Source organism: Chlamydotis macqueenii, chromosome 17 (genome assembly GCF_036417535.1).
Source record: "Chlamydotis macqueenii isolate bChlMac1 chromosome 17, bChlMac1.mat, whole genome shotgun sequence".
Classification (NCBI taxonomy): Eukaryota; Metazoa; Chordata; class Aves; order Otidiformes; family Otididae; genus Chlamydotis; species Chlamydotis macqueenii.
This window is the reverse complement of record NC_141572.1, coordinates 3,646,685-3,673,224: the sequence shown is the minus strand read 5'-3', so window position 1 is coordinate 3,673,224 and position 26,540 is coordinate 3,646,685. Positions and strand designations below refer to the sequence as shown.

The window sequence follows — 26,540 nt, the reverse complement described above, 5'->3', positions numbered from 1 at the left end:
TCAAAACTTACAACTGACAGGAGTGCTAAGGGGTTTTGAATTTAAATAAATAGTCTCTTTTTATTCACAATTTGTTACTGCCTCTGTGAGTTGGCCAGATAGAGAGGCAGCACATCCTTCAAGCACGCTATTTTAAAGAAAGTTTGTCCAATTTATCCAAACCAGCACTAATCTCCTCTGTCTGCAAATAAAAATATTGTCATTCAGTTGCTGTCTTGGCCACCTGACTGGAAGGCTTCAGAAAATGGCAAGTGAGAGCTTGCGTACTCCTCAGTGTGGTTTGACTCATGCCATTCATGTGTATTCACAGTAATGTCCTGTTCTAGGACCAGCATGATCCAGGGAGAAACATTTTTTTTTTCACATGATGTTTTTCGTTTAGGCTTCCTCTTATTCAAGACACGTGCCTCACTTCGAGGAGCGGGGAGGAACAGACGTCAATGTCTTTCTTCTCCTTATTTTCTTAGAAGGAAAAAGCAACATCTGAAATCCATGGTTTTCTTAATAGCCAATTTCTCTAAATGGTGGAGATGTCTTCTAATTTAATTTAAAAGCTGGCTGACATAGGGTACAGTGCAATTAATATTTCTGTTTATGTCCCCAAATTAGTAGGAGATGTCTAATTTAATTTTGAGCCTGAAAGCATCTTATAAACAGGAATGTTCTGTAGTATTCAGTGTGAATGGAAATGGAGTAATTGATGTAGGGGGAGGGAATAAATAAAACATTTTATTTTTAACTTTGTTTCCTGGGTGTTGGAGGAAATCCAAATGCCACAACATTGTACTGGGCAGAGCAATCTGTGTGAACTCACCCACGAACTGAAAGGGAATGTGGCTTCTCTAGGCATGGCGTCCATGCCAAGAGTCCTACAGAATTTTAAACGAACAAAGTAATGAATGATATTTACATGTTCTTAATGGAAGAAGAACAAAACAATTTAGCATGGGGCTGACTCAGAGCCTATCACTTCAGGGAGCTTTAATCAGCATGATGCCAAGTCAATACGCAGAGCTCCCGAAGTCTTACTTGCATGTTTTGCTGGTGTGACTGTTTCGATAGTGTTTCTCTAATTAAAAGAAGAAAAAAAAAATCATATGTGGGTGCAGGGAGCTGCATGATTTGCTGTGAAAGAGCAGGAAGAAATCTAAAGGGCAAAAACCTGCCCTGGAGAGCTTGGATACATCTGAGGAGATACTGGCTTTGCAATGAAGGACCATCCAGGAGGGGAAACTTAGTGCTCCTTCCTGAGGGGGAAAACAGCATCTCCTGCGTGGGGGCTTCCACATGCAGGGATGGTAAGAAGGACAGAGTTATCTTGGGTGTGGTGGTTAACGCAGCCCGGGTCAATGAACCGCGTGGAAAGCTACAGCGAGGCTGCCAGCCCTGACAGGGTGCTCTGGAGCTCGGAAGCGAGGGTGTCGGGGTCATTGCTCCTGCGTCTGGCCACTGCCTGGCAGGAGGGCACATACCAGCGCTCTGACTCTGCGGCTGCAACACCACGCGGGGCAGGAACGGAAAGCAAACACCTCAGCTGATTAAGGAGCATGCTGGGCAGGAGGCAGCTGGCCAGGTAGGAGTGTGGGCACCCTGAACAGCGGCTGGGTCTTCCAACAACCCTTTGCAGCAAATGCTGATCTTCGTCTTCTCCTTACTGAGCTAGTGCTTGAGGACTCCAAATTAGAGTTGTTTTTCTTGTAGCTTTTAAACAGCCTCCAGAAAATCTTGCTAAGACAGATTTGAAGAGCTACAACATCCAGAAATCTGCATGCTTGTGGACCTCAATGTTTTTTTCACAAAAAAAACCAACAACCAATCGTGAGCACTGAGTATCTCGGGTAGCGAGGACTGCACAGCTTTTACAGTCCTGACTTTGGATGTTTGGACAGCTGAGGTTGGTGAGTGCTGTGATGTTGGAAGTAGGAACCTTAAAACTCTCCTCTGCAGGAGAGCACTCCAGCTTAGGTGAGTTGGAGAGACTCCCTTGATGCAATGAGAAGTGATTTGCCACTCATCATTTTTCTCTTCCTTTAAACAGCTCAGTCTCTTGTCAGAGACCAGATACTGGGATTTCTACTCAGGGTTTTTCCACGAGTTTCTATAGTCTCATCATGGGTGGGGGAGCAGAGGTCTGGACAAGCCAGCAATAAAACAAGAGGTAGTTTGCTGGTAGCTGGGATGGCGCACCTGATCCTTGCGGTATAACTAGAGAACTTGAGAAAGATAATAATGAATGAACAACTAAAAGTTTCCTAATTCGTCATCGCAGCAGCAATTCTTGTAATAGACAGGGAAGTTAACTCTGATTTGTTTGTATTGCTGGCACTTACATAACGATTGCTGAGCTTTGGGACACTAAATCAAGCATATTAGCTGCCTTAACCCACAGAGCAATGACCTGAGGTTTCTCTTTAACAGTGCAGTAACTAATTTGGAGGTGGGAGTGTGTAACCGCAGCTTCACGTATCTTGGTGCTTTAGGGGCGAGGCCATGTTATCTCCAGTTCCAAAGGAGTTTGATATTTGCATGACTGTTAACTCTGGATGTGTAGCGTGGCCTTAATTCCATTATGTGCTTTAAAAGGTTATGGAAGGACTTCAGGTTTTTATAGTACAGCCGTGGTAAACTGCCGTTCAGCTTCTGCCGTGTCTTGTACGAAGTTAATCGTACGGAGTCTGGCTCAGGACTTGGCTTTCTTCAGATGATTTGGATTGGAGTCAGAGTTATCACTCCACGGGGAACCCTGAAGGGCCATGGGCATTTCTTAAGAGGTAAAAAATAATGTACTGCCATCAGCTGCTAGATGTTTGGAATGAACAGCAAAACAATTTTATGTATTTATATAGAGACATGTGAGGTAATTATGTTTTATATACTTCAGAAGACAATTCCATGGGAGTAGCTTCACTTGTGATTGTAATTTGTTTCAAGATCTATACTGTAACTTAAATAACCTCCTAAAGGTAGAAACACTGCAGAATAATTTTCTGTGTGTGGGTGGCTTACCTATTTTAATGCTACTTTTCTTTTTTTTTTTTTTAAGAAGGAAATAGACTTTTTATATTTATCATGTCAGATGAAATTGAAATCTAAATATTTACATCTTTTCCCTGGATCTGAGGTTGAGCACCAGTTGTAGGCGTTGCCAAGCTGTTTAGTTGTCTCCTTCACTTGAGTAGGTTGATTTTTGTCAGAGTGGTGGAGAGAAGGAGCCTCATATTTCTGTCTATCTTCCAGGCAGTCTCTGCAGCTGGAAACACTTCCCTCTGTGGGCCTGGTGACCTGGCGTTATGTTCAGAGGGTGTTCTAGCCTAAACATGCTGAAAGCTAAACATGTGTTATCTCCAGCAGAACGCAGAGTTAACGGCAAACTGTGAAACCGGAGGGGGAGTTCAGGATACGCGTATGTAAATAACTCGGAGATATTTTGTAAAAAAGAACAGAAGGGGGAGGAAGGCCTCTCGCTTGCTTTTTCTCTGCCATCCTCATCTCCCCGGTAGCACTCTCTGGGGCTGACTTTCAGCGCTCTGTACAAGCGAAGGTGGAGGATCGCGTCTGTTTTAAACAAGGGTAAGCCAGTAGCAGAAGTTTGAAATGTGGCAGGTCACAGCTCAGTAGAAGAGGCAGTAAAAATCCCGGTTTTCTGCCTCCGGTTTTGCTCGATCTTCTTTGTTTCCAGGTGGGTTGTTATTTTTTGGGCAGAGCTCGCATGGTGCTTTTAAAGCTTCTGATCCGCCAAAGCAGACTGCTGGAGAAGAGCAGATAGCTTGTTTTGTTTTCCCTCGCCCCTTTGTTTTTAAGCATCGTTTAGCCAGACTCTTGGGACCCATTATTTGTCTAACCTGTATTGGGATCATAAAATACTGTTCCAAGTTTTAAGTTCAACAGACGGTAAACGTCTTCCAGCAAATATCTTCAAAAATGTTTTTAGCATGGACACCATGTGTTCTTTGTCTGTTTTAGGACTATGGAATAATTTTTAATGTTGTCTTTTGCTTACATTTAGTGCCTATAAATAAGCTTTTCAAAAAGGCACGTTTATCTAACATGCTACCTCTGTGAGAGGGAAGAGCATATTTGGGCAAGCCTACTTGAAAGATTAACCTTTTTAGTACAGCTTCTGTGTGTTGCTCTGGCTTTCCAGTTTTAATCAATCATTTTGTTTAGAAGAGCAAGAGAAGGTTTGACTTGCCTTGCTGAGGGTGTGCGCTTTGATATCTGCTCTTGACACATGGCTCGGAGAAATGGTTGAATTGGAAATGCAGCATCGCTGTGTCGGGGTGTGGGAGGGGAAGACTTGGGATAGTAAAACTTTTCAGTTGGACAGTCTTATAAACTGCTTTCTAAGAGCAGTAATTATTTAATCAAAGCTGTAAGAAAAAGTGCTCCCTACATTTCATAGGTGCTTCTTCTGTGCCTGGCCTTCAGTGGGCCTCATTGAGTCCAGAGCCAGACCTACTGCATCACGTCTGCTGAAACATCTGGGCTGTCTAGGTGGAGAGAATGTAGGGGAAAGAGCCTTCTTCCGACCTCCTCCTGTCCTCTGTACAATTGCCCCAGCAGAAAGGGGAGCTTGACATCAAGGGAAGATTTCATTGTCTAATGGACCATCTGTATTATCAAAGGTAGATATGTTAGAGCACTCACCCCCCCGCCCCACGCTCTCTTGTGTTGTCTGGGTGTCATTTTCCTGACAGAACTGGTGTTTTATTCCTTGTTATCAAAGTAGAACGACAAAAAGAGGTAAGAATGTCTTTATCTAAAGCATCATTATGAAAAATCCTCAGCTGAAGTATGTCGAGAAACTATTTTTATTCCTGGCTTAAAGGCAGAGTATAATTTGACTTTTAGACTTCCTAAATCAAGTTTATGGCACCAGTAGAGTCAGCTTCTGATTATAAACAGATGTGTGGCCACCAAACCCCCCCCTTGAAATCAGTTTGACAACTGTTTGAGAACCTTTTCGTTATTCCTGTCGTGTATTCTGCAGAGGTCTCCCAGCAAACTTGTACATGTCAGTCTTTCCTGCATATTTTATTTAACTTGCTGTTCAGCTTTCTAGAAGAATATATGCAGATAAGTTTTCTGAAGCTTTTTAAGAATTTGTCTTTCTGTGGAAACCTGGGATCTGCTAGGCAAGAGTTAACTAAAACAGCTCGTGCTGTGCTGGGGGAGTGCAACACCTGGTGCTCAGAGCACCTTGCAGAGAGATGCTTTTTGCTTTTGTTTGGCTTTTCTTGAGGTCAGATCCCTGTTTCTCACCAAGGTTTCTGGCTGTTTGTAGCCCAGGTGGGTATCTCTGACCTGCTGAGTGCCAGGGTTGCAGGCAGGTGGCTGTGCCCAGCTGGCCGCAGGTGCCGGCCGGGGTGAGCTGGGTGAGGCTCTGGGTGCACCAGACTAATTGGTGCTTGTTCAAGCTTTATCCTTCCAGCCTGCATGGCAGCAGCTGGCCCGAACAGCCTGGCCTGGGTAACTTGAGCAGTTACTAAAGGCAGCATAAACACAGGCACGCGCTGGCGAGCCCAGGGGCTCAGCATTGCAGTCATCATAAGGTGTTCCATCTGGAGGTGGAAAAAACAGCTCTTACGGGCTTTCTGTATCTCCAGGCTGGCAACGAGTGCCGAGTGAGTGACATATTTCCATTTGACTCATCTGTTGTCAAAATGGTGACACCCTTGAGTCACATTAAAAAATGAGACCATGTAGCTGAATTGGCACATCGTTCTGGTAAGCATGGAGCAGGTGTTGGTAATTTTTTTTTGGTTTTGTCCTCGTTAAGCAAATTATTTTTTCCCCCTCCCTGAGACGGGATGAAATTGATTGATGCTGTTGCTAATGTTCTGGCTTAAAAATAACAGGAGAATCTGATTCAGGTGGAATGCTGATTGTTAGCTGTAAAGATGTTCAAATAACCTGCTTTACAACTATTTAAAGCCCTAACATTAAAATAAAATTTGAAAAAAATTAGTGCCCAGTAGCCAGATGGTTGGAAAAGAACACCCCGCGATCAATGAGGCAATATGTAAATATTTTCGATCATTACCACAGTACTGCTGTGTTGACATTGAAATTCAAAGTGCTATTCCATGGGACTCCTCATTGATCAGCAGCTGAGCTCTGATAAAATGGGGGATAAAAGCACAATACTGAGCATTATTATGGATTGTGGGTTCTGTTGACAAGGACAGGCTTCCATCAAAGTCTACGAATGAATTTCAAACCCTCTTTACGCAAGATACTGAGACGCTGTGTTTCTTGCCTGGCCGTCAAGTACAAATGAAATGGTGTATTATTTCTTGAGCTGCTTTATTTAAGGTGAAATACTGCATAGTTGACTAATTTTTCTGTGCTAATTGCCACATTTATATGGCAAGGGGCAGAGTGGAAGCTGATGCAGAGTTCTCTGCTTGAAATATACCCAGCTAGAAATGACTAGAATGTAATATAAGTCAAATTATGAATTAAAATAAATTTTTGAAAAATAAGTTCTCCTGAAAGCAGGCTGTAGAGACCCTGTCTGGCTGATTCATTTAGAAATCTTCACAAGGGTGATAGCGTTCTCATGCATAAAACATAATGTGCCTTTAGCATACGCAGGTGCTGAACCCACCGAGAGTCTTTTTTCTTCTCCCCCCCGCCCCCTTCCTCCACTCTTGTGCTCCTGGAAAAAAAAATCTCATAGGCTGTATTCTCTCAGGGGAGTTTGGAACTTGCTTCTAAATATATGCTTATAAAAGGTGCTTTTTAAGAACTGAATCTGTAACTGCCCACCTCAAAATACCGTGCCAGCGTGGAGCAGATGCTGCTCTTTGCTGTTCCTGGGATCCCACCGCGGAAGCAGGGCACCCTCTGTCTGGGAGGGTGTGGGGGAACAGGTTGTCTCTGTCTATGTGTGATGATGAATTCCCACCTTAGAGGCTGATGTGAGGATGGTAAAAATCTTGTGAGGGTGCATATAGAGTGTAGGGTTTTAAAATTTATTTTTCTTGCAGCTTCATCAGAGCAATGGGTTGTAACACTTCACACCCCAGTCTCCCATTTCACATAAGAGAATAATGACTTTTAAGAAAGGAAGGAGAGGGTTTTGCAAATGAAAAGCTCATTATAACTACAGCACGGCCCAGAGCCCAGGCAGCTTTCTGGAGACATTTTGCTGTTTGCTTTCTCTCCCTTCCCCTTGTCTCTGGCAGCTTACGCTGAGGCCAGGACCCTGTGCTCCTGAGGGAACCTGACCCCCCTGCGCTCTGCAGGGTCCAGATGCTGCAAGCATCAGAGAGAAGAAAATGGTCTAGGTGCCTTTCTGAGCTGCTCTTATTTTCTAGTTAACTGCTGTGTTTATCTTGCATGTTGATTAATTTCCTGGCATGTCCTGGAGCCTGTTCCACTAATTACAGGGTTCTTCAGGATTTTGAATTGATTTCTCTCTGGTTTGTTGCTTTTTAGTTGCTCACTTATATCCCCTTATTGTTCTAGGGTGACTAACTGATAGGAGAACAGAAAACACCTCCTCTGAGGATGAAGGACTCTTGAGACTCTCCGTGGTGTGAAACTGATGCTTCCAAACCACGGGCATGCAGTGTTTGACCACAGCTGACACTTGTTAGGATGTAGTATTTATAAATACAGATCCTACAAGAGCAGGAAGCTGAGCTAAAACAGCTGTGATGTTTGCTAGGAACAATCTTGCTGGTTCATTTATCCTGGAGAGATAGCGCTGTCAGTGGCTCTGACTTTGCAGAAAGAGCACGTGAATCTCACTTTCTACTGTCGTTGCCTTCGCTGGACAGGACTCTGATCTTGGGTGTGAGGCCACCGTGTTCTGGTCTGTGTGGTCATCATCAAGTACGTTTGTCCAGGTAACGGTGAGATGGAGTGCTTTACTGGTGGCAGTCATGGTACCTCTTAGGAGGAAGGACTGGTAAAGTGGAGTGCAACACATCAGTTAAGCAGGGAAGCCTTCAGAAGCCAGCATCTTGTAATTAATGGCCCTCTGTGGAAAGGTAAATGCCAGTTAGTGTAATGTAGTGTTTTCAACGTTGGGGCTAAAAATGAGCTGCGTGGCACCTCACCCTCCTTGCAAAATGTGTTTATACATGACTGTCTGCTCATAGCTGTGGTCTGCTTTCATGTGCCCCCCGTGATGAACTATGGTGCTGCTCCAAAGCCAGGCATGGCCTTTAGATGGGTTCGGAGTGGCTCAGAACCGATGCCCAGAGGCTTCCTTGGAGCAATGCTTCCCTGAAAGCCTTTTGAGGAAGGGAGGAAGTTTGTAATGTTCACCTTTGCCAGTGGCACGTAATTAAAATGTTCTTCTAGCCTCTTGGAAACTCTTGCGTTAACTCATGTTTCTCAATGTTTTTGCTGGGTTGCTTTTTCCTGATGGTTTGCTTTGGACTAATGTGTCCCTTGTTGTCTCCTGCTCTTCAGTAGTAGAATTTTAAAACAGAAGCAGCTTTAACTGTGTGTTTGATTACCACTTAAAGTGTTTCTGAAATGCAGACAGAGTTAATTATTATCAGTTTAAAAGAAGCTTAAAATCGAAAATTTTAAAGTTTAAATTTTGCATTGGTAATCTCTTCTCACACCTAAAAATAAGTAAATTAAGAATAGAGTCAGTGAGGCCTCTGCAAACTGTGGTGAATTTTTAAAATGATGACTTGGGAATACAGTCAAGGTGAATTGTGTATGATTATTCCAGAAAACAATTTTTAGAAATATGTCATAATGTCCTAGACTACATTAATTATCTGTTACTATCAGTGTTTACTGGAGAGAAAGTGCTGAAGTTTACATTTTCCCAAAGGCAGTAGTTTCAGTTTCTATTGTTCAGAAATGTTTTTGCTTTTAGTCACTTGATTTCAGTACTGTTAGCAAGTGTGTAGAGAACCCTGTCCTTCTGCTTAGAATAATTGCTTCAGAATTGCTGTGACTGAAAATAAGTTCTGTCATCCTTCGCTAAGCTACAAAAAAGGAAAAAACCCAACCCCGAAACAAAAAAGAACAAAGCAGGTAGGAAGACTGGTTTTCTTAGCTTGAGGAGGTTTTGTGTCTGCTCTTCCAGGTTTGCTTCCAGTCTATAGAAACTTCTGTAGGCTGTGAAAACAGGTGTAGAAGGGATATTGACAAATCCTGAGGCACTTGATGAGGAGTGAATTATTGTATAACGTCTTAAAAGTGGTAAGACTCAACCAGACTAGATGTATATTGGGTTAAAAAACCTATGTAGATGTAATGAATCCTTTTAAAAAAGAAAGGTAATGTGAGGATTCTTGTTTACTTGCAGATCAGCATGGTAGAACGGCTGAAAGGCCTAATGAGCACCGCTTTCCCGGAAGAGCGTTTAAAAGTTCAAATTCAAAGCAACACTAAAATATTGTATTTAAATATATTTCCATCATATAGATTTGAATAGGTGATTTAGAGAGAAAATCCTTTGAGCTTTAAATCATCACATTGTGTATCATAGAAGGGGAAGAAATACTTTGAAATTACTTTTTAGTTAAAAGATTTGTTAAGAGTTTAGTGGGTTAATTCTGGCCCAAAGCGCACACGCAAATTCTTGACACGTTTTTATCTATCGAATATTTTCCTGCAGTTGATTTCAAGATGTAATTTTAAAAGTAGTAATGATTTATACTGTTAAATTTTGTTGTAAGCCTGCAGAGTCCATTTTATTTATGATCTGCTCTTGACTGTATTAATATTGGGAACAAGAGCGACAGTCAATAAAAGAAAAGAAAACCAATATTCAGCTTTGTAGCACATTGCAGTCAGATTTGGGTAACGCCAAGGAATGGCATCTGGTGAGGCTGGAAGACAACTGCATCCATGTCCGTGTGTTACCAGTTCGGAATTGGAGCTGGTCCGGGATAGCTGGGTCGCGCTGGCTGGTCGTACTGCGTGCTTTCAGCTCTTTCAGCTGCAGTACCTTTGTATGGCAGGGGTTCCCTCTGTGCTCTGCGCTTCAGGACGCAGATGTGTAGTGGCTGCTTTGAGACCGCAGCGCAACGCTGTGTGTGAGCCAGACCTAGCACATGGGAATCGCTCATCTTTGAATTCAGACCAGACTTTTAAACCTTGGGTCTACGGACCAAACCTGTAGCTTCCAGCCCAGGCAGATGCACATCCAATGGCTGCATTGCAGAAGGTTTTGAGATAGGTTAAGCAACTTAATACCAAACACTTTTAAACTTTTTTTTTTTTTTTTTTTTTTTTAAACCTGAGCTGGGAAAGCAGAAGTGGCATTTGGGCTCCCTGCAACTGGCGGAGCTGTGAATCAGCAAGTGACGTTAATAAGCATTTGTGGACTAAATATATTTTTAAGCTGTCTGGCTGCTTGCTCTCGGTGAGATCTCTGAGATTAATGGTCCTGAAATGTTACTCACGTTTGCTCTTCCTCTGGGGTGAGTCTGACCTGTACAAGCACTATTATTTTTTTCAAATTGCTGTGCAAGAAGGTACAAGAGTAAAGAGCAATTACTTTTTTTTTAGTTGTTGGTAAGACATAAATCTATCTGTTAACTGAAGCAGGGTATCGCAGCTAAAGGCATCAGTGTTTTTTCCAAGGATTTTGGGTGCTTTGGGGCAAGGAGTAGAGTACATTGGTGTTCTGTTTATTTTTTTATATAAGCCTTTGGTTGTGGGTGCTGGTCTTAAGGCTTGGATCCAGGTCCCAGTGAGGAGATGCCTTTTTTGTGTGATGTGGACCCAGATTTGCACATTTCTGGTGCAAAACACAGCTGCTGCTGCTGGGAAGGACAACTGTGCCCTTCCCGACCTGAAGGGCACAGGAATATTTCTGCTGGTGGGGAGTTCAGCGAGTTAAAGGCAGCTTTAATCTGAGCAGGTGATTTTGAGGAGCGTGTGGGAGCTGTGGAGGCCCTGTCCTCCTCGCACGCGTAGCCAAGCTGTCTTCTGATCTCTGTCGACTTCCTGAAGCCGTGCTGGCTGCCTGTGAGTCACTTGTCAGGGGAACGGCTGCAAGTACTCCAGCCTTCCCTTCTCCATCTGCCCCGCCAGACCTTGTGCTCCCGAGAGGCGTTGCTCTCTTCTGGCTGTTGCCTGGAGGACAGCGGGGGCAGGCAAACCACGGATAAGCCAAGAAATTAAAAGACTACCTAAAGGAACTTGAATATACTTAGGGAGATCTAAGAAGAGGGGGGAATGATGGCTGGGAGGGGGGAGTTGCATGTGTGTGCCCTCAAGTGCGAACCAGATGCTTTAGAAACAGCATTAAAACCAGTTTCCAGTGGTTGGAGGTAATGATGAGACTGCCTGAAGGCATCTCTTGGAAAGGCAACGAGCTGCTTGGCATAACGAAGCAAACCACTTAGGCTGCTCGGCAGGTAACGGTTACAAGTTCCTTCTGGCCCTCAACTCTCCTGACAAAAATCAGCCTTGGGGGAAAGCAGGTAGCTGATGACTGGAAATCGAAGAGTAAATGGGCTGCCTGGGGTTGACATTTCCCGAGCAGCGTGGGGAGGGAGCTGGATCTGTCCTCGTTTGCACCCCTGTCTTTGCCATCCCATCCTCTTGTGGCAGCCATGGGAGGTGCCTTCTCGCTGTCGTCCGGCTGTGAAAGGGCTTGTAAGGTTTATAAAGGCAGCTCCAGCTGTTTTTCCACCCTCGAATGCGGGATCGTGCCCGGTCTCCGGGGAGCTATCTGGAAGAATGCTGCGATGTGATGTTTGTCTGTGATGATGTCCCCTTCGTTAAAATTGCTCAACACCCTACTTAAAAGGGAAATGCATTAGGGCAAAGTTACGGTATTGTGCAGAGAGAGCACGTGAGAGTGGTCAGTGCAATGCGTGTGTGTGTTTTTTCTTTTATTTTCCTTTTTTTTTTTTTTTTTTTAAATTTCCATGAGTTGGAGATGGTGATGACTCATGGCTTGGAACGCACTTTAAATCCCTGAGGTGCTCATTGCCGCCTACTATCACGTATTGAATTTCTGACATACCAGAGGGATGTCTGCAGAGAAACTCTGATGTGCAATTATAAAATGTTGTAGCTGTGCTGTTTGCATAGGAGCCATTAGCATGGTATAACTGTGAAAATAATGCAGCTTTATTCTTGCTGTTGATTTCCCATGGGCACAGCAGTTAAGCAACTGTGTTTTGTCTTCCTCTAGGATGTTGACACATGTGGACCAACAGTGACATTCTTTTTCGACAATGCTGTCTTTACTCCCTCCTGCATTCAGAAGCATCTAGAGAGATTTTTTGCAGAAGGTAGGTTCTGGCATTTCAGCTGGATGGCTGTTCTTTTTCTTCTGTATCAGAAAAAAAACCCAAACATTTAGATGTTACTAGGGAGAATGGTAATGAGTCTCATGGATACTAGCTCACTGCTGATGAGAGAGGGGATTAACCTTAGCTTGGGTTCCACTTGAATAGATGCTCAGGGGGAAACGCGGTAAAATGGAGTCTGGAGGAATGGCTGTATGAGTTGTCTTTGAGAAGGGCTTGGCACTCACAGGACATGCTTGGCTTAAATTGCATAGACAGATGTATTGGTAATAAACCTTTTCAGAGAAAACTCATGCGCCCTGCTTCATTCTCCTTAGTCAGCATCCTTGTTTATTTAAAAATCTTTCAAATAAATAAATTAAAAAGGGGAATGGCTGCACAGAATATGCAATTAACATATTTTTTTTTTTTTGTGTGTATGTAAGTCTTATGTGGGTCTTTCCCCACTAAAATCTTAACCTTGTTGCATTTTGTGTTAAATAAACAGTGAAATATGACAGCCTCTGGTATTGCCATAAAATTGCTATTAATTTCTACCTTTCTTTGCCCTCTGAACTTTTAATTTGCTTTACATTGCCAAGAGAATTGACATGCAGAACTTCCCTAGTACAGAGTACATGCAGTACTTCCCTAGTACTTGGGGAAGCAAGTACCTTATGGTGTTTTTTAACAAGTAAATTTTAAGAGATTTTAAGCTTTTTATGAATGTATGTACCTGCTACTCTCTCATGCTGTAACCTTTGGAGTGTTTCTTCTGGATTCACTATGTATGTGCCCACCTCTCCCCAAACCTCTTCTCTGTGAGTTCTAGAAATGGGTATCATAGTATGAAATCTGCCTACAAAATTAGTGGCTGAATATGAGTGTTTCAGTAGATGAGGTGTCAGCCTGACTGTGTAGTTTTACATCTTCTTACTTTCCTCCAGTGCATTCCTCACCACTCAATTTTGTTTTTTTTTCCTATATCAGAAAGGGTGTTTTTAACTCTTAACTCCGCCAAGTGTTTCTCTTTGTGGTTACACTATGGTGTAGCAACTTTGCATTTTTGCTGCTGGATGCTGTAACTCAAAAATTGCTGGTTTTTGCTTTAAGAGCAACAAATTGCTGTGAAGAACAGAGAATGGATAAATGAATCTGGATCTGAGACTGTTCACTTCCCAGACTGAAATGTGTTTTCAGTTTCTCTGGATTTATACCTCAGGGTCGCAGCAGTGACACTGAAACTGCAGTGACACTCACTCTTTATTAAAATGCAATACCTTCACCAGAAATCCTTGAAAACTAAGGCTGATTTGAATACTTTAATTATGTCCTGTCTGGAAATTGGCTCCCAATAAATTTATCGCCATTCTCTGTGTCTGTTCCCTTCCTGAAGCCTCTCTCCTCAGGATTAACAGATCCAAGGGCCAGCCTGGGTAGGCTGCTCCCAGTGCTGCAGCTTGTCCCTCGCTGGGATGCCTGATTTCCTCCTCGGAGCCCAGCAGCTTCTCTTCTGCCCACTGCAGCTCTCTGAAGGAGCTGTGGACAGGTCTCCCTGGGAACAAAAAGCTGCTGTCAGCAGCTTTAACAGAGGAATTATGCTCGTAGAGGCATTAATTGCCATGTGAATTTGTGCTCCTGTGCTGAGGGAGAACATGCCCCAAGAGCTTTGCCTCCCTTACTTCAGTTCACGCACTCCATCTTCGCTCCCCTGTCAGCTGTTGTAAAGGAGAGTATGTTTCTCTGAATTAACAGCGAAGAAATGCAGTCCTTAGCAATGTTTAGGGTTTGCTTTGCCCTGAGGCTGTGGCTCTACTCATTTCAGTTGCCTGAAGGAATTAACAGGGCTAACGTTCTTGGTAAGAGAGGCACCCAACTGGTCATTAATTTCCTGAGCAGCTGAGGGGAAGCTGCCTTTGGAGTTGTGTTCACAGCGAAATGAATCCGTGTGGCTTGCGTCACTAGAGAGCAAGTAATGTCCATGGATTGACAGGTAAGAAACAAGGAGAAAAATGGGTTTAAAACCCATTATCAGGAACGCAGCGTTCATGAAAACAAAGAGCTGAACTGCAATGTCCACGAAAATGCTGTAGGCACCGGGTAGTTTTCCCCTCTGTTCTGCCAGCATCCCTGTGCAGCCCTTTGTTTTTCAAAAAAAACCTTTGAATCCAAGCTGCTGGACAGAGTGAAAATGATGGGAGGAGGTTTCTTTGCAAGTCATACCTGGGAGTATTTTGCATAGAATTATTTCAAAATCTAGGAAAGCATCCTCAATCCCTGGTGCAAGCAGAAAGGCAGAGCAGAATCCGAGGGGCCATGTGTGTGTATGCAAGCTGCAAGTGCCTGGGATGTTCAAAGTGTGGCTGTGGGACCTTAGCAAGGAAGCAGCGTGATACGGGGAGATGGAGGATGCCGATGCAGAATGAGGAGGTACGTGCTGCTCCATCCCTTGGCATCCTTGCTTCTAGCTGTCCAGGGGCACTGCACTGCCTCTTTGTGTTTCCACTGGTCCTGCAACTGCAGAAGCCTAGATGGGATGAGGAGTGAGTGTTTCTCTCTGTAAGAAGAGGTAGAGACTGATGCTGGGCAGGAGGCTAGTACGAGGGGAAAGCAGACGAGGTGAAAGCGGGTGGAATTACAGGGTGCCTTAGCCTGATAAGGTGAGGCAGGCTGGGGACAGAGGTCTGGTGCTCTGGGAAAGTGCTGTCCCCTCTAAACAGTTTGTGCACATCACTGGAGAAATGTATGGCATCCTGTCAAAAGGAACCACGGGATTGCTTTGCAGTTGGTTCCTTCTGATGCCCTTCTAGCACTCCCTGCCTTGCCTGCAGCACCTGTCTTTGTGTCCATGCCATGCTGTGGTGTGATTTTTTTTTTTTTTTTTTTTTTTTTTAGGTACACTTCCACACCTGGCTGTGTAATGTGATAAGCTTTTCCCCTTCCAGAGCCCTCTGCCCTTTTATACGGACACAAACTGGGGCTGAATCATACTTTTTTCGCACCCTGTACTTACCTGGGCACTTACTGTGTGACTTGTACCCCTTTGAAGGGGTGAGTTCATGGAAACCAACTGAACGCAGAGAAATCTGTCCTCCTGAGTTAGATCAAGGTGATAAAACTTCAGAGAGCTGAGTGATGGCTGCTTTTGTACTGGTAAGGAGAGGAACTCTGTTTGGCAGCCTAACGCAGCAGTACAATTGTGGCGTTCCCCTATCTCGGTGTGTAAGGTTGGGGGTTAGTGTGGCGCTTGTCACAGTGCCAGGCAGGGAGAAGGGGGAGCTGCTCACAGGTACGGGAGGGGAATGGGATCGGGTAAGGACAGGAGATGGTTACAGGTAAACGGAGTTAGACCTGACAGTCTAGGACAAATGTTTGGAAAGGTACAGAAAGATCCGTTTTCAAAAAAGATAGTCTCCTGTGTAGTCTGGCACTATGGAATTTCTAGTGGAAATACGGGTGAGTTTTTTCTCTTGATTGTTTTCCTCCTCTCACAATAAAAACACTAGACATGAGGAACTGTTTAGACATACGTATTTAACTGGGAGGAAAGAGCTGTGACACTGGTGTGTTTGTAACCACAAACTAACTGACAGTTTCCTGCTGCTTTCTGTAGATCTAAACCTCGTTCACTTGTGTTTGCGTGAGCTGTTTAAATACATGAGGAAGTTGCGCTGCTTGTAAGCTTCTTGTTTTTGACAAAGTCTCTGTTGTAGTAATTTGGGGGATGGTGACATGGGGGTTGGACTAGATGACCTTTGAAGGTCCCTTCCAACCCAAACCATTCTGTGATTCTATGATTCTATAAGAGAGATCATCACAGCAGTAATACAAATTGAGGTGAAGTCCAGAAGGTTTCTGTATTTTATAGTATTTTATAATGTAAAAGTCAAGAAGCAGTCCCATTAAATATGTTTCGGACTGGTTTTGCAATTACATTTGCACATACCAAGCTGTTTGTTCCTAGGGAGATGGGGTGTAATCATGTGAACCTACCTGTGTGGCTGAGACCTCTTCATCCAATATTTCTATGGCATTACTCGCTTCTAACTCCCCTACCTCCTCCCCAGCCTTCTCTCCACTGTGATGTGTTAAATATCACGGCTGCAAAAATGAGAGCATGTCTTTCCTTGCTGTTCCCATTCCAGCTGGAAAACTTGGACAGATCCTTCCCCTGTGGTTTGTGATACTGTAAATAAAGGCTTGGGAGGTCACACGTTTTCCATCCCAAGTTATTTTGATTCCAGTGCTGGAATGGAGGAGGAGGACAGAAATAAAAAAAAAAAAAGCAAAACTCCAAACCGTTCTGGCTTATTGTGGGAAAAACAACTCATTAATGCCAAGGGAAAATAAGGCCTTTACAAAGAAGACTTAGTCTTTGACTAAAGCTGAGACTTAGATAATTAGAGTCAAAGATTTCAAAGGAATCTTCTATTAAGCTTTGAAAGAAGTTATCTACAAAGGCAGGGCCCTGAACACCAGGCTCCTGTGATCTGGCGCTGTTCCTGCATGCTTCTGAAAAATTTGCTGTCTAGCTTTAAAGGAATATTGGCGTGACTCTAAGAATATTGGTGAGCAATTTTACCTATGTTCATATGGATGTGGTTACTCATATGTTTAAATGTCAGTGAAGTGGGCTTTTAAATACGGAGCTGAGAAATTCTGGTAGTAGGTCACGCTGGCTGTGATGTGTCTTGTGGTTTGGCTAGCTGGAGTCGCTGCTTGCAGCCCAGGGCAGGGCCTGATGGTCTGGGGTAGGGTGGGTTGAAAACACATATGTGCGCTCGCTCGAGATGAAGGACACAGTTCTGCCTTCTGAAAATCAGCACGGAGTCGTGATGTGTTGCCGTGGCTGTTACTGTTGTTAGTCACAGCTGGTGTCCTACATCTGGCAGGCCTGGTTTCCTCAGCTGCATCCCTTTCCATGCTGGTGTTTGAGGCTTTGAATATTCACAGAAAACATTGCTTAGGTTTAAACTTACATCTCATATTTTTGCTTTTGGTACTTGTATAAGTCTGTTTGGGATTTACCCAAGAAATGAGCTCAGAACAAGCTCCATGGGACTTTACTACGAGGTGCTGATATGCTGAGTGTGATTAACGCTGGCTGACAGTGGAGAAACCAACAATTACTGGCAACTGGGTCGCTTACTTTTGTTGAGTTTTGAGGAGACCTTTTCCTGATAAAGTTGGTTTGTTATTTTTTTACCAAAACAGGATACAAAATGTGAGTATAATTTGTCACTACAGAACTCGCGCTGTACCTTGACACTACAGAAGTTATTTCTTTTTCCATAAACTGTTATATTTATAAACCTACAGCAGGAACAAGAGGGAAACATTCCGCATCTAGATCTTAGTCTCTGCACAGGATAGTCTTTTGGTTGAATAACTTTCCTTTTCTTCCTTTATCTTCTTTTGCATTTTTTTTTTCTTTAATGGGCACACGACATATGGACATAAAAAATAATGGCCCAATTTCACCCCTGCTGTAGCTCATTGACGTCATTAAAGCTACAGCAGGGATGACTTGGCCCAGATTCTTTAAAAATAAGACCTGGTGAAGAACCCCTCATGGAAAAGCTCTATAGAGAAGGTTGTTCTGTGCATAGTGTAGAGCAGACGCTATGCAAGTCACAGTGACATTCGATAAAATTCCCGTTGGCGCCCTTCCTGTGAAATGGGGGACAGCAAGGTGTGTGCTGGCAGAGCTGCTCTTACCTTAACAGTGCAATGGAAAGGGGCGATTAATGAGGTGAGAGGAGACCACTTACAGCAGAGGCAGATCCAGGTGGGACCTGACTTGCTTGGAAGTTGTCAGAGATGGTTTTTTTTGCTTGAGGACTGGCTTGCGTGTGCCGAGCCAAAAGATGGAAACCGTGGTCAAAATGATCTGTGGAAAACTCTTGCCTTGAGCAGATTTTTAGGAAGATGGTTTGTATCTGTTTTGTCTTTTTGTACTTTTTCCTCGCTGCTGCCCAGAGGTAGTGCTCTCTGCAACGTCGGCGTATCGGCACACCAGGATCAGCCAGCTGAACACGGCAGCGCTCCCTTCCCTGAGGCATAGGTGCACTTGGCATAGAAAGAGAAATGCCAGGGAATATAGGTGAAAGAAGGCAATACAAATCATGACAGAAATAGTAAATTCAGCCTTGAGTAAACTGACATGTACTTTGGAATCTGAACAAACTGAAAACAGAGACAAATGTGAAAGGTTCTCAAGAGCTGCTTACTGCTTTCCACTTACTAGAATAGTGGTACTGATTAATGCATGGCAGCTCTGAAAATCTTTAAGCTAACTTACAAAGTGAGTGTTTTACTCGCAGTTATTTATAAGTGCAGGAAGAAACACCCTTTAAAGAGCTGTCAAAACCCCAAAGCGATATCTGTAGTGGGTGAGTGCTTGATCATTGTCTGTATAGCCAATATTCACTGCCTAGGGCATCTTTAATTTAACTGAATTCTTGGTTCTTGGTGGTAATAACTGTATCTGGCCAAGACAGGTTCTCTTGCAGTGAGTCCAAGAAATCAGATAGTTCTTTTTCTGGTGCCAGACTTCTGGTCCACTGAATATAACTGCAGGAACACATAGTTCCCAAGAAGGAAAATGCTTACTGTGTTTTTGGTGACAGCTAATGCTGACTTAGGGGAGAGAAAGATGGAGCGAATAGCACTCTTGTCTGCTTATTGAGAGCATGTACATTTTAAGGGAATTTAAGTCAAAGTTTTTTTGCAGTTGAAAGCCAGAATAGTGTCAAAGTGACATTGACTAGTATAAATAGTGAAGGGAGAATTAGATCTTTAAAATATATGCAGTCTTTTGATTAGTCATCCAAAACTCTGCTGGTAAGAGAGGGGAAGAAATCTGGGCTTAACCTGATAAATGTCCTTCTAACGGTGGAAAAAGTCAGAAAGACGGAGAATTAAATTTAAGATATCCAGAGAGACCATGCAGCGGCTAGCAGCAGACTTCTGAGGAAGGGTATTAATGCTAATGGAAAAGGGGAAAAGGTAACTGAAAACTCTGCAGCCTTAAGGGCTTTTGGAAGCAAGACATATTTGATGTAATGCAGATAAGGGTGAAGTTAACTTCTTTTTATTGCATAGGATACACCCTTCTCTGATGAAACTACCCTACTTTGAGAGTCTGTTTCCTTGTAATGTCTTCCTTCATCCATTTAAAGCTCTCTGATGTCATTGTGGGTGGACCTATTTAGGGTCTAATCCTACTTCCACTGAGGCCAAAAGCAAAACTTCATAAATTTGAAGAGAACCCACTCTACAACTTCAGATGGAGCCCCAATATCTCTCTCCAGTCAGACTTATTAGCAGCATAGGTTGCATGTGTATGCCAGATCTAACAGATGCTTGATTGTTGGAGAGAAGGGTTGAAGAGAGAATTCTGAGTGAGAGAATGTTTGAAAATCCTTATGTTGCATATCTTTTTGACTGACTCATGGAGTTAATTTTTGAGAAGCAGGCTACATTGTGATGGCTCTTAGTGGAGTACCAAGTCCCTGATAGAGGAATGATTAATTTCTGGGGTATATGCTATAGAGAGCCTTGTCTTAATAAGCAGATGTGGAGGTTTTTTTTGGCTGAAAATATGATTTTCAGGAAGGCTAACAATTGTTAATAGGTAGTAGCAAATCTTTACGTATGCACTTATATAAAGCACATACGTCCCTCTAAATCGAGCCCAGCTTCTTTTCTGAAGGCTGGGCGAAGCACGCCTCGTGCAGCTCTCTGAGGAAGTGCTGGGAAATAACGTGCTGCAGCCAAGTTTTGGTTTATGTCCTTTGGAACACCAGTGCGCGGATGCACGCATTGCACATGCGTCCCCGAGGGGTATGTAGGTTATCAGCGAGATAACCTCAGCTGAGCCCTAGCACCAAAAGTGTTTTGACGAGTGTGGCTGCATGGTTGTAACCGCTTCTGATTGTATCTCAGCTTTACAGCTTCAAGTGGAAACTGTCTGAAAAGTACCAGTTCTTACTCAGGCTGTACCTTCTGCAGTACAAGTTTGCATTAATCTCTGTGCGCAGACTTGCCGTGAGCAGAGAGAAAGATGCACCAGCAGATGTGTGGACAGACTCTCTCTTGTATCCGTTGCGTTTATGAGGAACGATGAGTTGAAATCTACGCGCAGATCAGGAGTGCTCTGAGTGTCTAAAGAAAATCCTTTGACTGTGCTATATCTGCCTCATCCCAGCAGTTGTGTTTATCTAAAAAAAAAAATTAAAAAAAAAAAAAGGAGGAGGATGCAGATACCGCAGTTGTTCAGATTAGAAAGGAATTTGGGAAGGGAGCCCTAGAGAGAAGGGGAACCGTTCAGTGCTGAAAGAGAACTTTCAATTTATTTGATTGGAAGTTTTAATCTATTCTGAATGATTTAACTGTTAAGCTCTAGAGCAATAGGCTCACTTCGGCTCATCGCCTACAAAGTGCTTAGGTTCCGCGGGGTGCTCTTAAGTCCTAAAGAGCCCCACAGTGTTCAGCTGTATTCTTAAGAGCTCGTGGAGAGTCACAAAGAATGAGGAAAGGGAGACTTTCTGACAGCAGGACTTGTGTTTATAAAACAACCTGTCTAAGAAAATAACCTTGAAATTAATTTGAGCTATTCCCTTGATCAATGACTCTCATTTGTCTACTAATTATTCTATATATAGCTAGAACATAATATACTAGTAAAAGTTATTTTTAAATATTTTTATTATTTTGACGTTTATTTTGGTGGATTATGCTTCCAGGTAACTGTTGAAGGTTATTTCTGGGAAATGCTGACAGAATGCTTATTAACATGTGACTAGACCCAGGTAGAGTCCCTTTGGGAAATTTGGCTGTTCCTGTGCATCCTCAGTAAGGGGCAGTGACTGTGCTGAAGTGTGCGAGTCCTCCCAGTTCCCTGCCCACGCTGCGCCTGGAAATAACTCTGTCAATAGCAGAAATGTCACAGCAGGAATGACTCGCTGGATGTGCCCAGTTCCATTTATCTAAATGAGCTGTGATTTTTGGATTTGACGTGCTGTTTCATAGCTAAGGTAAGAGGCACATGAATTAGATTGTTGTTGGAAAAAAAATAGAGGGGTGCTGATATAAATACTTCAGTGAGAAGTTCAGCAGAGCATTAGCAAGTCGTCTTATATTTATGAATGGCAGCGGTCAAAGTAGTATCCTGCAAAAGATGCTTTCCACATGATACTGACTCCGGTCATTAAAAAAGCATGAATCAGATTAAGAAGTGTAGGGTTTTTTTAATTTGCCTTTGAGTCTTCAGATGTCAGAGCAAGCTTTAATCAGCAGCTGTGTTGGCGAGAGACTATGGCGTGAAATGGAAGCAGAGGATGTGGGCAGAGATGCTCCTGCCTGAGCAGCTGAGGGGCTCCCCAGCACCCCAGGAGGTTACTGCCCTACAGGTACTCACCTCTTGAGGAGAGATGAGCACTCTTGTCCCTTTTGTGGCCACGGCAGCAGCAGCCAAGGGTGTCCCTGCAGTTTGTGGAGCTGAGGAGACATTCAGTGGATGGGCAGTCGCGTGGAGGTGGGTGCCCAAGAGCATCCTGCCTCTGCTTGAGCCTCCTGGATGAGAAAGAGCAGCACCTGAGCCCACACAGAAATATTGCAAGTCTTGCCATGTCAACGGTTGGCACGACTGTACTGACTGTACTGTCTCTTAGGCAGTTGTCTGATGCGATTCCTTCAGGTGGACTTTTAAAATACTATCTCCTCTTCCTTCTGGTTGTTTCCTCGGCATGTGGAACAAACTTCTTGAGCCATTTCTCTTTTGTTTCAAGTCAGTCTTTTGGTATGTTCTCTCCGTTGAGCACCCTACTGTATTCTGTGGGGCTCAGGGAAGAGGCTCTGCGGGATACAACAGCAGTGACAAACATTAACATCTCAAAGTTTTTTATGAGTATACTTAATATGCAAAATGTCATCTGTTGTCATTGACTCTGCTGTTTTGTGTCAGAAGCAGTGATGAGCAATTCTCTCCCTCCCTATGTTCTGAGGACACGGATGCTCAATTTTGGCCTGGTACCAGTGATTTCATGGTGAGGAGCCAGAAGCAGCACGGCACGGAGGGTGTCCCTTCGCAAGGTCGTGGTGGGTAGAGCACTGCTACTCTGCAGAGCTGAACTTCTGGTGTCCTGGAGGGAAGGGACTGTCCCACCACTCTGTGCTGGAGGGACTTCGTAGTGCTTGTGTCTGGGCGGATGGCTGTTTTCTGTAGGTCGTGGTCAAGGACAAAGGTGTATTCCCTGGACAGGGTGGCAGGAAGTTCAGGAGGTGGGACGGCAGGAAGCAGTTTTGTGATCCGGAGCTACTGCTGGTGGAAAAACTGCCCTTGCTTTTAAATCTGCACTTGTTCTATGATGGCAAGGGTTGTGTTTAATTTTGTGGTACGTTCAGTGCGGTACCTGCCGTCTCCCTAGACAGCGGTGCTTACTCTTACTGTTATCACCGTGGCTGTTTACCAGTGATAAAGGACAAGCTGAAGAGGACTAGGATCCTGAGACCTGGGAACTGGGCAACGCTTTCATTTGAGTTTGTCTTTTGTAACAGAGAGAGTCGAGGCAGTATGTGGATCTGCTTCCTTGAAGACCTAAAATGTGCTTTTTGACTGCTCAGGCTTTGTGAAATCATGCCCAGCAGAGACAGTGGATGTGCTGGTATTGCATCTTCTGTACTGCAGCCATCTGACATTGGTCTTCCTCTCACAGAAAAGCAGGCTTGGGATAACTTACCTTCCACTAGCAGCCCGTCATAATTCTGCTTGCTGTGCTCGTTTAAGGGAAAGTGGCAATTCTCTGGCTCCTTTCATGAACACCGTCACGCATGCCCTGGCTGTGCCACCTACCAGCTTTCCTTGCCCACGGAGTCAGCCTCTCTCCCTCTACCGTATCGCAGCCCGGCATGAAAGTGAAGCTTGGGTGACTGCGGGCTGCCTGCCGGCTTTGGCAGCCTTGAGGTGAGTGAGTGCCAAGGTGTCGCCTGGGCTGTTCCCAGCTAACCCCTCAGCTAACAGACACTGCTTCCTGACGTAAAAGCAGACGAGAAACTCTGGCCAGCAGCTAAACTACATCAAAGCTGCGCTTTCAGAGATTAAGCTGATTGCAGATCTCTCATAAATAAATCTTTCTGTATTAATAAATAAATGCTTGCGATAGTTGCTTGATTGTATGGAAGCTTTCAGAAAGAAAAATTTCCCGAATGAGCCATTTCTGCAGTCTCTACTGACTTTTAAAGATTGGTGTCGTTAATTGAATTCTGCCTCTTCCATTAGAATGGAGTGCGCGCTCTTCGCTTGCACGGAGGGTTGATGCACTTGAAAGAGTGTGGGAAGAGATAAAATATTCAGAGCGACGTGCATTGCTTCTGTGGCAGTCGGGTTACTGGGTTGTTTTGGGGAGAGTGGGCAGTCTTTCACCGTGATTGCCTTCCGCTTGGGTCTTTGAGAGTGCGAAGGTTTCTCCGCTGAAGCTCGTGTAGCAGTTGTTGGTTGGCTGCGGAGACCTGGCTAGGTGTCTGCTGCTGACTCATTCTTCCTGAAAGATCTCTCTTCAAATACATTACAGGTAGCTGGATTCTTCTTTCTACGGAGAATGATACTTGCTGGAAATTGATCTCCCCTAATCTAAAGCATTGCAAATGTAATAATTAAGATCTGCTTAATTTCCACACTTGGTTGGTGTGGAGACAATAGCTCGTTCTTTGAAACTGTGCTTTGTGTTTTGAAAATAATCTTACCAATGTTACATAAATGCCGTCTTGCAGCCCGCCCTTATTAGCCACTGATTAGAGGATCCTTTGTGAAGTGTTGTCTGTTTCTGACATAATTTAATTAATATGGAACCAGTAAAATTCCTATGGAAACAAAACAGGAGCAAACACCAGATAAATGTGTGTTCTGGGCTATGAAAGTGAACACAGAACTAATTTCTTAATGGGACCACTAGAAGAACAAACAAATCTACAGAGACGTGGTTGTATGCCTCAGCTAGAAATGTATGTTTGTGGATATAATTAAACTTTAGTTAATAACATATTGTCCTCAGTCTTGGCAAAGGACTGTATGTGGGCTGTGGCTACGTGTCCAAAGCATTTTTACTCGATTAACTTCTCCGTACAGTGTAGCCCAGAGCTTTCAGGGCACTTGCAGATCTTGGGTGGCTGCCTTGCCTTTACAGCTCGTTCCTCGCGCAGCTGAGAGAGCAGGGTGAACCCTTTCCTACAGACAGCTGGTGGAGAAATGGGCGACCGGCCCTGGCGCTGACCTGCCGTAGGAGGCCGTGGGCGAGCTGGAGACAGGATTCAATGGCAGTGCGTGAGGCAGGGTGAGGTGGGAAGGTGATGCTTCATGATTCACTTTTTGCATTGCAAATCTTGTTTCGTAAGCAAGCTGCTTCCACCGATGCATTAAATGATTTATTGTTTCTCAGAGCTTTTCTTCACCCTGGAAAAAACCAAAAGACGATCAGTGGGGTTTTTTTTTTTTCTTCAAAGCTCTGTGCTGAACACTGTATGATTAAGTTATAATTTTGAAGTGACACATTTGGGCATATAATTTTCAAGACAGTCTTTAGTTTCAGGGATCATAAATAGTGGTTCCAGCTGTAATGAAGTGCTGTGCTACTTACTATGTTCCTATCATTGTATGTGTCTTTTGTTTAAATTATTAAATCACAGTGGCTATAGCCATAATAATGTGATTGTTTTATGTCTTGGAACAGGAGAAAATAATTTTATTTAGTTGGAATAATGTAATTGTAACGTGCCTCTGGGTTTGAGTTAGAGGGAGGTGGTGCCGGTGGCTGGCAAGAGAGTGCTGTTCTCTTGATTTTCTGCAGCAAATTCCACTGCCCTGGAGTGGCAGCATATTTGTTTTTAATGGCACAACTTGTGAGCAAATGCTGGGATGTTTGTGATGACGAGGAAAGCACTAGAAAAATCAAGGCTATAAAATCCCCCTGGTTAAGGGCGACAGGGTGTGGAGTTGGCTCAGGTGCATCTCGAGGGAGGAGGCGTAGATTGGAGATGTGGCTCTGCGACTGTCCCAGCCTTTATGAGCAGAACTCCGAACGGCTTTGCGCCTCTGGAGGCCATCTGCAGGGTAAGCGGCTGTCTGCGGGGTGGTTTTACGAGTCAAAGTGCTGGAGGAGGACTCGGAGATCCTCTAATGCAAAATGCTTTCCAGAGAAAGTGTTTATTTCCCCTTTTGAAGGGAAAAGATGCATGATGGTTTCTTGAATCGGGATGACTGTACCAATTCAGATATAATTTGATAAATGAAGTATAAAGGCCCAGTGAATGACCTTGTGTAAAATACAAGAATGCCTGGACCGTTTGTGCTTTAAACCTTGCTCCACGCCTTTGTATTGCCTGCTCATGCTGTTTGTTAAAGTGGTCTCCTGTGCCCTGTTGTTTTGGGGCTGATAATGGAGAGCCAGCTGGTGCGCGCGGAAAAGAAAATTTCTGTATAAATAAAGCAGTGTGCTTTTCTCTGCATAAAGTGTCTTGTGGATATGGGGCAGAAACCCTTCCTTTCCCCCCTCTGTTGTGTTTGTAGCTGGGCCCTGAAAGGTATTAGTGTTCTTTGCGCATCCCCTCCAAGCCCAGTTTGTTCAGGCATCCCTTCCTCCCCGCGAAACCTTACACTTCTGCCGCTGCAGCACAGTCTGTGGTTTCATTCCAAATGAATCATGAGGGTTTTACAAGCTGTAAAACTTCTCTGGAGAGCTTAAGGGTGTGACCAGCTTACAAGCATGGATGAAGTGGTTGTTTAGGTTTGGTTGGTTTTCTTTGGGTTTTGTTTTTTTTTTTTTTAATTCTTCTTTTCTGATTTGGGGCTGAATATATCCTGAGTATCTGTTTGATGCTTTTGGTTGCCAGCAGGAATTCACCCCCCTTCAGATGGGATGCAGCAACATCCCAGACTCTTGTTGTGGCCGCCTGCAGAGCTTTGCTGGGACTCCTTTGAGGACTGTGTGTAAGAAACCATAAAACTTTATTAGTGGTAGTTCCTTTAGTCTGTGTAAACTTTTTATGAGGAATAAGCTTATGCATTTGGAGGACAAAAGTTGCCCATCTCTCTGGCTAGGCTTTGCTTAGGGAAAATGTATCTTGCTCCTTGCCTTACCAACTCTTTGCCCAGCCCCAGGGCTGCTACCCTGTTCCCCGTGGAGGCTGATTTCACAGTCCAGCTTAGTCCAAGCCACGTCTCTCCAGATCAGTCTGACATCCTGGCGTTCTGTGAGGGGTGTGATGCAAGAGACCTGCAGATGGCACGGAGGGTTGGCCGGTTCTTGTTCCCTCCAG

General features: G+C 44.0%; 1 protein-coding gene across 6 annotated transcripts in view; it reads left to right on the top strand.

The window, feature by feature from the left end:
• The window catches only part of PITPNM2 (phosphatidylinositol transfer protein membrane associated 2), a 136,265-nt gene that overhangs the window by 3,045 nt on the left and 106,680 nt on the right, over window positions 1–26,540 (top strand). For all 6 annotated transcript variants that reach the window (XR_015260491.1, XM_086761920.1, XM_086761923.1 and 3 more), the window contains exon 2: window positions 12,131–12,230. The gene's annotated coding sequence lies outside the window, so the exon portion shown is untranslated. The remainder of the gene's footprint in view (window positions 1–12,130; window positions 12,231–26,540) is intronic.